The 13060-nt window shown below is 46.5% G+C and overlaps 1 protein-coding gene and 1 long non-coding RNA gene across 2 annotated transcripts in view; one reads left to right on the top strand and one right to left on the bottom strand.

Annotated features, from left to right (window-relative positions):
• The window catches only part of LOC105862858 (nuclear autoantigen Sp-100-like), a 90231-nt gene that overhangs the window by 59680 nt on the left and 17491 nt on the right, over positions 1–13060 (top strand). The gene's annotated exons all lie outside the window — the stretch shown is intronic.
• On the bottom strand, positions 1531–12980 carry LOC142872390 (uncharacterized). Its single transcript, XR_012920631.1, has 3 exons — positions 12791–12980; positions 7238–7316; positions 1531–1618 (listed from the first exon to the last, which is right to left on the bottom strand). It is a non-coding gene; the product is annotated as an uncharacterized LOC142872390 (long non-coding RNA).

Raw genomic sequence — 13060 nt, forward strand, 5'->3', positions numbered from 1 at the left:
ATCAGGCCACGTCACCTAGAAACATCCTATGGTCACTTCAGATGACCTAATATAGATTTTCCTTGGAACGCATGTGTAGCCATATTCACCCAGGGAAGGAAACATAAAAAAACACCTTCTCTTTTTTTATTTTATCCTTTTCCTCTACTACATACACACACAGACACAGACAGACAGACAGACACACACACACACAGGTTTTCCTTCAGGTCACCCTTGAGAACTGAGTGACTAGGAGGCAGAAGTGTCTTGCAAAGCTGCTGACCAGGAGAATGGTTTCCTGTGTGCAGAGGGTCTCTGGCCCCACCAGAGACGCTGTGCAGACCTCACTGCCATCCAGGAAGTGAATCCTCCCTCCATGGAAGTGGTATGTGGAGTTCACGGACCACTGGTCTCCAAACTGGATGGATTCCAGGGCAGGTGGTGAGAGCCTGTGTGCTCTCCATGGCCTCTCCAAGGCTGAGCGTGAGGGGAACCTGGGGAAGGAAGGAGGTGGACGAACTTCCACTTTCCTAACCTCTGACACCAGTGACCTTGCATAACTCTGCCACACCAGGACATCGTGGTTTTCACAGAGCTGGCTTCTGGGGCTATTGGCTACCCTGGCTTGATGACTAGAGACTCAGTGACTAGATTCTGCATCCACTGAGATTTATGGACAAGGAGACATTATTTGATCTATTTCTTAAGGCCACATATTTCTGTCCAGATAGTGAAGGGAGACTCAATTTGGGCCAATTAATTGAGTTAGCCTTCCCATCCCTTCATTGCAGGCTCCTTCTCTGTATTTCCTGTGGCTCCATGGTAGGGGCAACTGCCTCAGTTCTCAAAGGGTCTTTGCAAAGATTCTCCATCCCCAAACTCTTGGCTTCTGATGCTCCTGTCACTCACAGCATGACATGGCAAGTTCTGCTGTTGGCAGCTTCCCTGCTCCTAAGTTTCTTGTTAAACCTGCTGCTGGTAGCTGAAGGGCTCTGGGATAGTAAGATATAAAAGTCCAAGATGATTATTTACTGGCTGCTAAGGAATCTCTTCTCTTGAATGACAACTGTGTTCATTTGTTCATGCACTTATGTGTCCATTCAACAAACAAATGTGGAGCAACTACACAGGCCCACGTGATGGGGCCAGTCATGGCAATGCAAAGGAGGACCAATGGCAGCCTTAGGGGCTTGTCAGCCACATTGTCTTAACTGGGGGATAACTAGTGGGGTGAGGTGAGTGACACTAGGCCACTCAGATACTACAACAGCTCTTGGTCAAAGGGCCAAGAAGTAACTCGGGCCAAACAGAGAAAGTCCTCTTCTCCCATCACAGTGCCTTGGATCACACTGGGTGCTTTGTCTGTGGCCTCTGCCCTGGCTGGAGGTAAAAGCTGAAGCAGTCACTGTTCCAGAGCAGAAACAGGCTGAGTCATTCCTCAGATATCCAAGGTCAATGCAAGCCCTTGGGATTCAAGAGAAAGTGGAGAGGTGCTTTCGTTCAGGAAGAAGAGCTGCAGCACTGGGGACCTTGGAGGCATTTTATCTTCTGGTCTGGGTCACTGGGGAGCTTCAGAAAGCAGTGGACTTCTCTTCTGCAACGCTGCACAGCCTTCAGACTCTGGGCCCTGTGGTCACTGAGGGTACGAGAGATGGATTATCAACCTGATTCCCTTTGCAGGTCTTCTGAGTGGGATGCTGCTTTCTAATTTACAGAAAAATGCCTAAGGGAAGGAGGAGAATAATGAGGAAAAATTGGCAGACTATAAGCAGCCTGTGAGCAATCCGCTCACAAGGAAAGGATCGTAAGTTGCAGGCAGATGCTCCCTACAGATAGCTCTTATCAGAAGGAACATTGCGAAACCCCAGAGAAGTGCTGTAGGATGCTCAGAGTGAAGGAGACGCTGACAGGTGATTCACTTGACAAGGTCAAAATGATCTGTGGGGAGACATCTACACATGAGGAAGATAGGGAGGATGAAGACCTGGGGTGCCATGCTCACCCCTCAGGCACTGCGGCATGAGTCGTGAGAGGGCTACCTCCACCACCACAGACACTGTCTGGACTGACTGGGGAGCTGCCTATAGTCTGTGCATGGTCATTGCACTGGAGAACAGGTGCAGTAAGGATCTGGTGGCTGTCAATCCCAGGTTTTTACAGCTGATTCTACCCTGAGCTCTCAGTTACATAGCACCAAGTTAGCACAGGACTCAGCTTTTCAGCAATAGCCTTCATATCTCCCTTACCAGGCTTTGAAGAGGGCAGGCAGAGACAGATGCTCCCCTGGGCTGTGCCCTGTGTCTAGGAGTCTAGCACCCCTCCCCCCAGCATGCTGGGATCTGAGCAGACGAGATTCCTTGGTCCCTACAGGCTTGATCTTGGAAGTTTTGGGTGACCGCCTCAGCACGACTTGGCATGAGGGGAGAACTATGTGGTCCCTGGGCTGCTAGAACCAAACCCTGCCCATACAACTGGACATCTATGGTGCCTGAGCTGGTGAAACACCTGGTGCCTGGGTTGCTCTGCCTCTACAAACCCCAATTCTGGCCCTGAGGCACTCACCCTTCAACCCAAGGCTCCATACCTGTGGCTCCAGAGGTCCTTCCAGGCCCAGATCACTGCCTCTGAGACTCCAGCACTGCACCTAGTATCTAAGATCCCACCCCTGAATATCTACCCCTGGGCCAGCAGATCTGTCCTGAGATCCAACATCCCCCCAGGGACCTGCAAGCTTCAATCTACCATTACACCTGGACCTGGTTTGAGCAAGTCCCCAAAGCCCAGGCACCCATGACAACAACCTAGATAGCAGCCACTGTCACCTCTGTAGGGAGAGCCTGGAAAGAGCAATCCTTACAATGCCACCCTTCATGGGGAGTTTCTAACCCAATCCCTAACAGGAACCTCCTACAATAATCTGGGGAATAATCCACACCCCACACAAAGATTGTCCAGCACTGGCTTCAACTGTGGCATTCCCAGGTGAATGGGACAAAACAGAACAACTACACTATAGGCTTATAGGGCACACAGTTTTCCCCTGCTGAGTCAACATTTCAGACTAGGAAAAATGTACAATATAGGGACTGCCCCTTCTTCTAATGAAGCAGGAGAAGTCCCAATAAAGGACAATAAGTGCTCTCTAAACCTATTTACACTGAGTCGAGAAAAGAGATGTCAAATGAGAAGAAACTAGCAAAAATACCTGACAACATGATAAAAAAAAAAACACATACAATTTGACACCCTCACGTCATCACAATGTGGCTACAGTAATGGATTCCAACCAAAGAAAATAGCTAAATTGAAAGAAATGGAATTCAGAGTATGAATGGCAAATGAGATGTATGGAATTGAAGAATAAGTTGAAAACCAACAAAAAGGAGCCAAAAGAATATTTCAGTAAATCAATGAATAAGTTCCTAAAAATCTAAACAATATAAGAAATGATATAATAGAACTTAAGGAGATGAAAGAGTAATTTAAAGAATTTTGAAACATAGCAGAAAGCTTCAACAGATTAAACCAAAGAGAAGAAAGACTCTCAGAGATTGAGACAAGGCTCTCAAGCTACTCCAATCATTTAAAGAGGCAGAAAAGGGAATAAAAATGAGTGAGCAATCACTTAAAGAGATATGGGACTATGCAAAGCAAACTAATATACAAACCATAGGTTTTGCTGAGGGAGAAGAAGAAATAGTTAAAAGTATGGGAACTTTATTCAAGGGAATTGTTGAGAAAAACTTCCCTGGTATTGCCAGAGATTCGGAAACCTAGATACAAGATGATCATCAAACACCTGGAAGATTCATAGCAAATAGGACATCGCTAAAACACACAGTAATCAACCTGACCAAAGTCAAAATGAAGGAGAAAATTCTACAAACAGCAAGATGAAAGAAACAACCAGCCTACACAGGAAAACCCATCAAGCTAATGGCACTCTTCTCAGCTGAGAGTTTACAGGGCAGAACACGTTGAGGCTCCATCTTCAATCTTTGTAAACAGAACAACCGCAAGCCTAGAATTTTGTATCCTGCAAAACTAAGTTTCACAAGTGAAGGAGAAAGAAAGTCTTTTCCAGGTAAGCAAACCCTGAGAGAATTCGTCACGACCAGGCCTTCTCTGCAGGAAATAATTAGCTCTGCATCATATATGAATCAGCAAAATAGATACCCACCAGTGTACAATCACCCAACAAAGCTAAAGCTCATAGCTCTTATAAAACAATAGCACAAGGAGGAAAACAAAGCAATGAGGTTCTGTCTACCATGATGAACAGAACAGCATCCCACATATCAGTTCTATCAATCAATGTTATGGTCTGAATGTTCCACTGAAAATACAAAGGCTGGCTGAATTGATGGGAAGAACATCCAAGTCTGCTGTCTCCAGGAAACATATCAAAACCACAATGACACACACGGACTCAACATGAAAGGGTAGGAAAAAATATTCCACACAAATGGAAACAAAAAGAGAGCAGGTGTAGGCATATTCATATCAGATAAAATTGATGTTAAATAAAAAATGGTAAAGAAAGTGAAAGATGGTCATTATATAATGATAAAGAGAGCAATTCAACAAGAAGACGTAACAATCCTAAATATATATGCATCTAACACAAGAACTTCCAGATACATAAAGCAAATTCTATTAGAGCTAAGCAAAAAATAAATACTAGCATCATAATTGCCAGGGACTTCAATACCCCACTATCACAGCTGGACAAATCATCAAGGCAAGAAAGAAAGAAATTCTGGAGTTAAACTAGACTCTAAAATTAATGGACCTAACAGACATTTACAAATATTCTACCCCCAAACTACTGAATACACATTCTTCTTTTCAACACATGGGACATTCTCCAAGACTGATCACATGTTAGTTCCCACAACATGTCTCAACAAATTCAAAAAACTCAAAATCATACCATGTATTTTCTCAGACCATAGTGGAATAAAACTAGAATCCAATTCCAAAACAAACACCCAAATCCACACAAAGTCATGGAAATTAATCAACCTGCCTCTGAATAATTATTAGATCAATAATGAAATTAAGATAATTAAAAATTCCTTGAAGTTAAGGAGACAAATGAGACACAAGGCACTAAAATCTATGGGATTCTACAAAAGTATTTCTAAGAGGAAAATTCATAGCCTTAAATGCTACATTAAAAAGATAGAAAAATCACATATTAACAACCTAATATCACAGCTCAAAGAACTAGAAAAGGAAGAGCAAAGCAATTCCAAAGCCAGCAGAAGAAACGAAATAACAAAGTTCAGAGCAGAAGTAAATGAAATTTATATGAAAAAAAACAAAACAAAACAAAGAATCAATGAAACAAAAATTTGGTTCTTTGAAAGGATAAACAATATCGATAGACCACTTGCCAGATTAAGCAAGAATAGAAATGACCCAAGTAAGGTCCATCAGAAATGAAAAAGGACATAGTACAACTGATATCACAGAAATCCAAAACATACAAATATAAAACATCATCCATAAATACTATAAAAATCTCTACACACATAAAGTAGAAAATGTGGAGGAAATGGACAAATTCCTGGAAACATACAACCTCCCAAGACTCGATGAGGAAGAAATAGAATGCCTGAACAAACCAATAATGAGCAGCAAGATTGAAACTGTAATGAAAAATTTCCAACAAAAAAAAGCCCCAACCCATATGGATTCAGAGATGAATTCTACCAGAGCTACAAAGAAGAGCTTGGACATATACTACAGAAATTATTCTGTAACATCAAGAAGGAAGGAATCCTCCCTAATTCATTCTATAAAGACAGTATCACCTTGATACCAAATTCAGGAAATGACACACCACCACCACCTGCAGACAGGTATCCCAATTATGCTTTTGTGGTCTTGCATGGTCATGGTGCCATCTGGATGGAAAGGGGCTCCTGATGGCAGGAAATAAAGATATTAAGTGTGTCACTGAAATAATAGCTCTGATATTGGCTGTGGCTGAGCCCAAGCAGGTGGCCACCATGCACTTTCCTGGTCCCCAAAAAGGAGACACTTATGTTGCAAAACAAAGTCAGGCCACTGACAAGGCTGCCAAGAAGATGGCTAAAGGTGATCTTTCCCTTGGGGTGATCTTTTCCTTGGGGCTCCTGATACCTCAACTAGATTTAGATTAATAGAAACCCCACTACACTGATGAGGATGGAAAGACAGCTAAATGCTGGGGCTTTGACACTTGGGATGACACAGCGAAGTGGAGACAAAATTCTCATGGACTCAGACTTCTACCCAAAGCTTGGCTCAGCCCTTTTGAGGCACCTTCATGAATATACACATTAGGGGCATGATGCCTTAATGGACTTGGTGGGGACCTCATTTAAGAGGACCCCATTAACAACAAACTGTCCAACAAATAACTCAAAGCTGCTTTCTGTGCTTAAAACAATCCAAAAACAGAAAAGTGACCTCCTCCACAGGGAACCCACTATAATGGGACCCACCCTTTCAATGATTGGCAAATTGATTTCACTCAGATATCAATACAATGTCTGGAAACTTCAAATACCTGCTTGTATTAGTTGATACTTTTGCAGGCTGGGTAGAGGGTTACCTTACTCAAATGGGGAGAGCATCTGCAGTTACCGAAATCCTTCAGAAGGAACTCATTCCAAGGTATTGTCTCTATTCCTCCCTACAAAGTGACAATGGAACCTCCTTTATATTGGAGGTAACTCAACAAGTAATTAAAGTCCTCCATCTAGAATGTAAATTGCATGCATCCTTGCGACCTCAATCTATAGAAAAAATGGAGAAAATGAATCATACTATAAGGAAAACTATGGCAAATTGATGCTGGAAACCCAACTAAAATAGGACAAGGGGTTGCTGCTTGACCTCTTCCAGAGGAGGGTAGCCCCTAGAAGCAGGCTTATGATAAACCCCTATAAAATAGAGAGAGACCCTGCCTAGTGCCCCAAGGTAAGAATGGTAGTAGCACCATAAGTGAAGAAAACAGAGTAAAGCATTATGTCAACCAAATAAAATAAATACTAACCATTATACATGAGTTTGCCTCTTTGAAGTCCCCTCCCAAGTTGGGAGCACCCTGACCCTTTTAACCAGAAGACCAGGTGACCAGGTGTTGCTTAAAGCCTGGAAAGAACAAGGACTTGAACAACAAGAGGCAGAGAAATGGAAGGGACCGTATGAAGTAATTCTCACAAGTCACACCTCATTGAAATTGTCAATGGATCAATCTTACCAGAGTAAAGAGATGTCCTGTGGAAGAAGAAGACACAAGCCTCCAGTGGATGAGCCAGTCTTTAGGCAATCTGAAGTATCTGTATAAGAAAGAGGAAAAATCAAAATGTTGATATTTTTGCTAACTTTTCTTTGGCTATTTGTTCTGTCTATAGAATGGAGAGACACCTCCTTAGTGAGGATTTCCTAAACCATAATCTCCTCCTTTGCTAACCTGTCTCACTGCTGGTTTTGTCATCCTAAACCTCAGGTGGTGCAAGACCATTCTGATCACATAGTTATTCCTGTATATAATTTCACTGATATACCTTCCTACACTATGAATTTGCAGAAGCTGGTCTCTTGATCACCTACTGGATACAACTAACAGTGCCGTAATCAGAGGCCCCATTTTTCTTTCTTACCCAGCCCCATACCAGATACTATGGACAAGGCAACAGTAAGAACCTACAGTCTCACTGGTGCACTATCTATTGATCTACCAGTCTCCCCAAATTGACTACTCATTTTGTTAATAAGAATGGAACAGATACAGTCTTTTCAGCCCCATGTTCTCTAGATTTCCCTGTTAATAAGTGCTTTAACTGCTCTGGTAAGGACCATGGAACTCCCATTTGTACCATAGTATGCCAGGAAAAAATGTATCCCCAAGGCTTAGGAAAATCACCAATCTGTCAGCTTTAGGAAGGACAATATAGGCTTCCTTATACAGACCTTCGGTTTAAGAATGTAACCTTACTGCTACCGGAGAACGGCTCTATAAACCTTTGAACAGGAGCAGATACAATCTGTGCACCCCTTGGATCCATTTTTGTCTATGGAGGCAAAGTAGGACCTCTTGGAGCTCATAATTGCTGAAATAGCTGGACAGTGGGGGCACTTGTTTATTAGGGATTCTCACCACCCCTTGTCAGTCCATAACAGATCTGAGACTGCTCACTGGACTAACTCCCTAAAATTATTTTCATGAATAACAAGGGAAATTTTAGATGGGGACTCCATCTGAAGAACGGACCCCAAAACAGTATTTCTTGGGGAGGAATCCGAGATGAAGATGAGTACTTCTTTGGGTATAGTCTACTTCCCTGGTGGGGAATGGAAGCTCATCAACACTTGCTTGACACCTGTCTGTGACCTTGAGGATTGTTGACAATGAAATTGCATTGGTGATAGCTGCTCAACAAAAACCTTTAGACCCTTTAGCTCAAGATCTTGATAATCCCATTGCTTTGGACTACATTTTAGCAGAACAGGGATATGTCTGTGTTACAGCTAATTCTAATTCAGTATATCCCAGAGGGAATCCCAGATGGAGATGGGTACTTCTTTGGGTCCGGTCTACTTCCCTGGTGGGGAGTGGCAACTCATCAATGTGTGCTTTGCAACCTGTCTGTGACCTCAAGGATTATTGACAATGAAATTGCATTGGCAATAGCTGCTCAAAAAATCTCTTTAGCTCAAGAAGATCCTGATAATCTCATTGATTTGGACTATATTTTAGCTAACAGAGAGGTGTTTGTGTTATAGCTAATTATTCATGCTGTGCTTATAGAAATTCCTCTCCAGAGGTGGAAGTACATCTTCACAAAATAAGGCAGCAAGCTACCTGGTCATAGCAAATTGTAGAACGTGGAGATCTGGTGACAAGGAGAGGTGATTGGTTTTCTAATATTTTCTCTTGCCTACCAAGTGAACTACAAGCCCTCTTATCAGGTATCCCCCATTTCATGTCGTGAGTCTTCACAGTTGTAGTTGTTGCATAAGCCCTTCATCATTAGGAGATGCAGGTAATCTCCTGCATCTGTTATTTTTGTAAAGCTACCGCTAAGGCATTTACAGAAAGAGCAATGGCATAAAAAAGTACAAACGTTCCATCTAAAACATCACCCCAGTTCAGCAGGAAGCAGGTCGATCACTACGTCACCCTTCCTCACACAGCTGTGGAAGGATGAAATTGACAGTGGGGAATGTGCGGCAGAGGAAACGGTGGAAAAAAAGGCAAAGGAATGTTCCACGAGTTGTCCTTATGAAACCCCCACCCTTTTTGGGAATTAACACTTGCTTTACATCCCCAGGCCACCGATCAAAGGGGCAGAAAAATATTCTTTGCTGTTAGTTCTTTATTATTTTTAGACAGGATTGTCCATACAAGGACAAGGACTACAAGATCATAGTCACTGGAGAAAAGGTCACCATCGCCCAAGAACCAAGACTCAAGACCGAAAACACAAATTATAGTTTAGCAACAATAGCCCAAAGGGACACTGGTCAAGCAGGCCCAAGTTCCACTGCTGAAAACCCCTTTTAAAAATCCCTGTGTTTCTGCTTACAGGGAGGATGGTAGTCTCTGAGACACCAGTTTGCTACCCAAGTCATTTGCCAGCAAATTAATAAACTTCTCTTTCCTTTGTCCTCAAGCCACTTCATTCTCACTGATTCCACCTCAGGCACGAAAACAGAACATTGGGTTGTGTTTGCACACCTACAATCTTGAGAAGAGAAACATTTCTGGTTTCTGTTTCCCCAAACACAGCCCAGCTCTAAGGAGACTGTAATGCTGATCACGGCCACTGGAAACAAGTGTGGACATGGCCAGAGCTAAGTCGGGGTGGAAAGCACAGGACTGGGCCCGGGTGACAAGGACACTGGGCTGCTAAACTGAAAGATGGAATCACAGGCCCTTCCTTGCCTTGTACGCACAGAGTGTGTCTGTGGCCAGCCTCGCTGGCTGGGCTGCTCATGGGAAAGGTACATGAGCTGGTATCAGTGGGCCGTGGGAGTCTGTGCAGGGGATAGGTGTCCTTCAACTGTTGTGCATACAACAGGGGCTTAAACTGAAGGATTATGGGTGATGATGCAGAGTGGAAGTGGGGACTGGGATGTGACACTGGGCCAGACTCCTTCCTCCTCATGCTGCACAAGGACTGTGGGCTTCCTCAGGGGAGTTTCTCACCCCTGTTCTCTCAGCAGGTGCCCAGATGGACTTCCTGAGCTCCCCTTCCCTTCCCGGATCCCCAGAAGCCCTCATCCTTTAGCCTCTTCCTCCTCTGCCATGACTGCTCTTCCCATTCATCCCCTTTTCCTAGGATTCAACTTTGCACCCCCAACAATCCCTCTGGCATCTTCCAAACCTATAGCCTCAGATGTCCAAAGATTCTACCACCTTAGCAATGCCAAACAGAGGACCAGGAGAGGGAGATCAGGCTTGGGCTCAGTCTCACCCCAGGCCCTAAAAGCTGAAATATTGCCACCAATGCCCGCTGAGCCCAGGGGATAATTGCATCATGATTATGCAATGGCAGGGGACTATGTTCCCAGCCTCTGCCCAACCGGGGCACAGGTAGGACACAACCTGAAGAGAGAGTCATATACCCATATGCTGGAAGCATTTAGGGTGTGAGAGCCCCCCGCAAATTGTATCCCTTTTTTGTACCTGAGTTCCAAACCAACTGAGGGTTAGGCAAAGAAGGGAAACAGATGGAGATCAAAATTCCAGTTCTATTCTGATAAAACCTGGAGTGGGGGGTGTGGTGTTGATGTATAGCAATAAAGCGTTACTGAAACTGAAGTCTAGATTTGGGCTTATCCACATGGCCTCAGGCTGCTCCAACCACCCACTCCTCACCCCACCCCCATGCAGGTCCCTGTCCCTGTGCTCCTGAGCTTGGAGGAGCCATCAGAGCCCTGCTCCCTGCAGATAGGATGACTCCAGGTAGACCCTACAAGGGGCAAACACTCCCATTCCGCAAGGCCCCCAGTCAGAGAGGTATCACCCGTGAGACAGGAGGGGTCAGGGAGAGACCCAGCGTGTGGCCCTGATTGGTGTGCAGCTCCTAGAAGGAGACACTGCAGCAGGACTGAGTGCTCCCCTGAAGGTCCCAGGCTCCTGCTCTTCACTCCCCATTTCTACCCCTGGAGGGTAGCCAGGTTCTCCATCCTCATGTTCCAGTGGGTGCTGTTGCTGCGCCTGCAGCTGCCTCCTGTCTTGAACTCTCCAGTCCAGGATGTGGACTACCTTACTCATTGTGGGGGTGCACCTCTGGTCCCCACAGGGTCCCTCCCAGCTTGGAGAATCACCCCAACTTCTGAAGTCTGAACCGAAGCTGCTCTTGGTGAAGCTTACAAAGCCCGTCACCATCCCAGGTCCTCTGCTGTGTCCTTCACCAATGACTGCTCTCCTGCTGCCAAGTCTTCTGAGCTCCAGGTTACGTGAGCTACCTCTGTGACAGCAGAAATGTTCCCTGTTGCCAATGCTCTTTACAGCTACATAAAATGCCACAGGCGTTGCATTATTTCCTTCCTATCAGTCTAGCAGGATTTTAGAAGTTCACCCTGCTTCTTAATTTAATCCTATCCCTTTCCCAATCCCAGTGAGTCTGACATTGTTGTCTGGATCAAAGAAACTTTGCTTTCTCCTCAAAGACCTACAAGTTCTTCATAAACTGTCATTGCTTTTGCAGAGAGTGGTGCCTGCTCAGCTTACTCTACCCCATCTCATGAATATCCCCTTACCCACTGCCAGGGGCAGCATCGGCATGGGAGTGTCCACCTGAGAAGGTCGCCCTGTGTATTGCCCCACCTAGCCCGCTGCCCATTGCCCTGGAATTGCAGGTGCTGACCTTAGCAGACCCTGAGCAGACCTGGGGAAAATCTGGCACATTTATGTCAGTGCTGGCTCAACTGTGGCCTGGGCCTGCCTGCTGCCTAGGGACACCGAGAAGAGAGAGAGGGGACGCCACAGCAGACTGGTCTGGTCTGTGCCTGGCCTAGTTGGGGCCACCATGCCATGGGGAGGTTGGGAGCAGACGGCAGCTGTGCCCAACAGAGGCTCAGCTCCTCTGGCCCACAGTCGGGGGTTGGGGACAGAGACACAAGAGAGAAGGAGACATAAGGGTGTGCAGCACTGGGTAGGCACAGGGACCCTGCCCTCTGGAAAAGATGTCCTCATCAGTGTCCTGGAGTCTGTCCCAAGCAGACTGGTGCTCACGTGCTCCTTTGGGGAAACTAGGCTAACTAGGCCAGGCACAGACCACGCCAGCCTGCTGTGGCGTCCCCTCTCTCTCTTCTCTGTGTCCCTAGGCAGCAGGCAGGCCCAGGCCACAGCCGAGCCAGCACTGACATAAATGTGCCAGATTTTCCACGGGTCTGCTAAAGTCAGCGCCTGCAATTCCAGGATAATCCTGCAATTCCAGAGCAGACGTGGACGAGGGTGGAAACCCCTTTCTCCCACATTGTCACATGTGACCGACAGTCACCCTGTCCACAGCTGGAGGGGGCGGATTCAGTGGGAGCCGATGTGGAAAACATCCCTGGAGCCCTGTCCCCCCGGCCCCGAATCCCGCCTGGCCCCCTGCTCCCCGGCCCTGGATCCCAAGGCCCCGGCCCCGCGGCCTCCCCGTCTCCGCCTTGGCTGCTGGGCGGACGCGGGCGTCGTCCAGGTCGCTGCGCACCCTGTGCGGACCGAGGGCTCAGAACCTGAACGCACCGTCTGGCAGTGACGCAGCTCCGAGGCTAAGTCCCCCGGCCGGTCACCTGCCCGTTCCTTCTGGATCACCTGGCTCCCACCTCCAGCTCCCCAACGAGAGCGTTCGCCCTCTCAGGTCCCGGTGACTTCCTCGAAGCTCAGGCGTCTCTCCTTCACCCCGGAGTTGTAGCAGCCCCGCAGTCAACGCGCCTTCAACCCTCGCGCCTACGACGTCAGCCGCTGTCAGCACTTGGCTCCAGCCTCCCGCCCCAGCGCGCCCTCCCGCGTCCGATGCCGCGTCTCGGCTCTCGCCAGCCCGTGTGCGCATGCGCAGACCTGACTCGGCCGTCCAGGCTCTGC

The sequence above is a fragment of the Microcebus murinus genome, chromosome 8 (genome assembly GCF_040939455.1).
Source record: "Microcebus murinus isolate Inina chromosome 8, M.murinus_Inina_mat1.0, whole genome shotgun sequence".
NCBI lineage: Eukaryota > Metazoa > Chordata > Mammalia > Primates > Cheirogaleidae > Microcebus > Microcebus murinus.